We start from the raw sequence: 4078 nt of genomic DNA, 5'->3' as shown, positions 1-4078 counted from the left end.
CACTTGTAACATTTGTCTTGCTGTTGAGAAAAATGCTCTCTCATTTCACTGGTTATATTGCAGACCTAAATGCAGACAGGAATGACAAATGTGGCAGAGATTACTGTAATTGTCAAACATAACGCAGGTGTCCTTCATAAATGTCAGCTATGTAACAATGGTTCCTAAGAGACTGGAGTTTTACAAACATGAACATTCTATAAGCATTCATCATTGAAACAGACGAAGTGTCATCCCTATAGGCCAAAACAATGCCAAGCGTTCTCAACCAGACACGTCCAGCCATCCCCAATTCTAAAATGGAAAACAGAATATTTGTTTTTAAATTATCATGGGGAGTCAAAGCAGAGTCCTACAGACTGGTTTGCAGATTTCAGCCAGAACCTCATTCTTTTTCCTCAGCATTTTCCAAAGGAAAAAGTAATAAAATGAACTATTTCAGAGAAGGGAGAAATGCCATGGTTTTCCCTAAGGAAAATTGCTGTCTCTTAGCAAGTTATATTAGGGTTCCGCAGTTGGTAGATAGACCTATGTAGACAGATATTAAAATAAATTGGCCAGTAAAATAGTAATCATGACACATTTTTCTCTTCAGTATAATCTTGCCACATGGAGCCAATTTCTGTTTAGATGAAGAAACAGTAGGAAGTTTTCGGAACAGCAATATCATACACTGTGAATAAATGTATTTAATTATCATGGATAGGATTATTCATCAGACTGTTCATGGACTTTTACAATATTCATCAGAGTGCTCTGAAATCAGACACATTTCTGTATGTGAGTAATTTGGCATATAATGCTAGTGGCTGCTATGAGGATAGAGTAAGGTTTGGGAAATTAATATATTCAATTTACAAACGATAATACCAAAGACAAGGTTTCATCTGGTAACCATTTAGCAAGTGAATTATTCATCAATGGAGCTTGATTTGAACTTTAAATGTTCAAGTTTCAACAAACTATCATGCTGTTCTTGTGACCAATCATAGTGGGAGGTATAGTTAGCAAAGTGTCATCTCTCCAGCCTGCAAAAACTTAGATTCTTCAGTTTCTCCAATCTCTGGAGAAAAAGTAGCAGGAAGGTGCTGTACCTATGTGAGGTTGTCCAATGAGTTTATCCAACCAAGGCTCCCTTTGCCATGGCTTATTTTGAACCCAGCTCAGTAGAACTTACCTCAGAGCCTGTTTGGAATACCGGGGTTCAGTCCTGAGTTGGAACATTGGAACATGTTCTTGGACTCCAACTCCCATCAGCTCCAGCTAGTATGGGCAATGCTCCAAAATAATGGATGCTATAGTCCAGACATGTTCAACCGGTCGACCGCGATCAACAGATGGATCCCTGGGGTGATCCTGGTTGATTGCGGGATTAAATAAAGCGGGCAAGGAATGTCATGGCCCCCGGAGCTCGTCCCTCCGCTGCAGGTATGGCTGGTGATCGATTTTCTCTATACAGTGGTACCTCAGGTTACAGACGCTTCAGGTTACATACGCTTCAGGTTACAGACTCCACTAACCCAGAAATAGTGCTTCAGGTTAAGAACTTTGCTTCAGGATGAGAACAGAAATCGTGCTCTGGCGGCACGGTGGCACAGGAGGCCCCATTAGCTAAAGTGGTGCTTCAGGTTAAGAACAGTTTCAGGTTAAGTATGGACCTCCGGAATGAATTAAGTACTTAACCCGAGGTACCACTGTACTCCCCTAAAAGAAGCTTAAGAACACTGACCCCTCCCCAAAAAAGCTCAACACCTCTGGGCAACCCACCCCACCCCCCACTCATCCTCCTTCCAATGACAATGGGTAGATCACTTCCATTTTTTTTATATACTGGGAGTAGATCGCAGTCTCTTGGGAGTTGGGAGTATAGTCCATCAACATATAGTGAGCATCACGTTGATTATCCCTGACCTAATTTTTTTTATCCAACTCCTTTTCTAGTTGACACAGAACAACTATACTCAGTGTTCCACCCTTCTGCCCTCTTCTTTTCCTTTTTTCTTCTATCTTCTATTTTTAGTAACTCCACAGAGGCCCAATGCTGTAACAAGATGCTCATCAAATATGAGAAGCCTCTTTTGTCCACAATGTGGGTTTTCAACCACGCAAATGGATGATGCATCTGTTTTTGAAAACATCAAGTTTTTCATTTATATTTTTTTCTCTTTCATTTTGATTATACCATTGTTCCAGGTCATCTTAATATATCACTGGTACAATATTTTGGGAAACACTTGTATCCGAGTAAGTATTCGCCAGTTAATGGTAACCTTTTCCATATGCCACACTCACCACAACCCAAGGTCTTGTTTCTTTAATCAGGTGGCTTATTTCCAATTTTGCAACCCACTAGGTGTTGGAAAATGCCCAGGGGTGCCTGCAAACCCCCGGAACTCCAAGCGTCCTCCGGTATGCGCAACCCTGGAAAAGGCATCTCCCCCATTCTCCAGTGCGCTCAGCGACATAAATCAGATGATCTATGCACACTAATCTTCTAGCTTAACACAGCAAGAAGCGTGAAACATCATAGTCTAATCTACTATTTATTTACACACTATGTACAGACAAAGGCATAATGGCGTCTGTTCTCTCCAGCTCTCAGAGAACAAACAAAACAAAGCAAAAGCAAAAGTACAGACAACAAAAGAGAGAAGGCTGTCTTCTGTTCCTACAGTCTTCTCAGATAGGCATGTGAATTATACCAATCACAAAATGCAGCATCGGAGGAGTGAAATTGCTAACACTGGGGTGGCAGGGAGACCTGTTTGAAAGAAGACGTTATATGAGAAATCCTTAGGTGGGGAAAAGTTTACCTCCCAACTACCTGTTCTCCCCTGCAGATGCCCTCCATCCCTGCTTTAATATTTTTAGATGAACACAAATTTAGCAACCCTCTATTTGCCTCATAATTCCACATCACAATTAGACTAATTTGTTTTATTACTTATTGAAACTGTTATCTCCAAGCAGCGTTATCCAGTAGGCATGTGCAGTGCTTAAAAGACTGAGTACACTGCTCCTGCTGACAGAACAGACATCCCAGGTTTGTGCATATCATCATGGTCCTAAACCACAGTTTGGCATGTTGCTCTTCTAGAACTCAACAGAGAGGAGGCCGAGGACAAAGCTAGAGTTAGATGGCTCTGACTGTCATTGCCTCTTGCTCCACCTACTGTTTGGGTCCTCCCTGCCCTCTGCCCCACCAGTGGGGATGGGTGGGAGATGTAAGACCCGCTGCAAAAGAGCCAAAATCTCAGCCCCCCCCGAACTGCCCCCTAACAACTTCCCTGCCTAAAACTGCAAAAACAAAGGATTGTCCAAAAAAAAAGATAGACCACAATACATCATTGGTAGACTAGTTTTGCTTGTGCAGACCACATATATATGAACAAATACATATTTGGTACTAGTGTGTGGTTTATCTGATATACATAGTAGCGATCTACTTTCTCTGCCCATGAGAGAAATATTACCAGATGTTTTACATTTAAGAAACTGTTTTAGAAAAACTGAACTCTTTTTAGGGCTCGTCAATACTTCCATTCACCCCACTGCTTTCCCCCAGGAAAACCCATGGTTTAGCACCCATGGCAATTGGGTTTTTCACGGATTGCTGTTTGTTCTGATTTAGCACAAAAGAGCGAGTTTTCCATGGGAAAGTTGTGGGATGAAGGCAAAACCACTCAGACCCTTGCCTAGAAAGCATGGGGCAAGTGGAAAATTGCCTGGATGCATGCTTTCTAGCCCTTATAGATTCTGTTTTACCGAAACCTCACCCTATATAGGTTTTGTTGGAAAATCCGTCTAAAAATATTGCACAAATTTGGGTTGGTAGGCTCTCCAGTCTTGGGAAATCCAAAATGTACCCTTTTCCCAGATTCATACTCACAATTCATACTCACAGGAGAGAGAGAGAGAGAGCGCGCGAGAGAGAGAGAGAGAGAGCTCCCTTTCCCTGGTCTCTGCCACACTGCAGTGCCCTGAAAAAAATTGCACCTGCCATCCATCTTTGAGTTCTGCAGCTATTTAAAGCACAGGAGTTTACTGAGGGTCAGGCGCTGGCAGTGTCAATGTATAT

This window comes from Podarcis pityusensis (genome assembly GCF_964106645.2).
Source record: "Podarcis pityusensis genome assembly, chromosome: 9".
NCBI lineage: Eukaryota > Metazoa > Chordata > Lepidosauria > Squamata > Lacertidae > Podarcis > Podarcis pityusensis.
The sequence above is the reverse complement of the archived record's forward strand: the minus strand, read 5'-3'. Positions refer to the sequence as shown.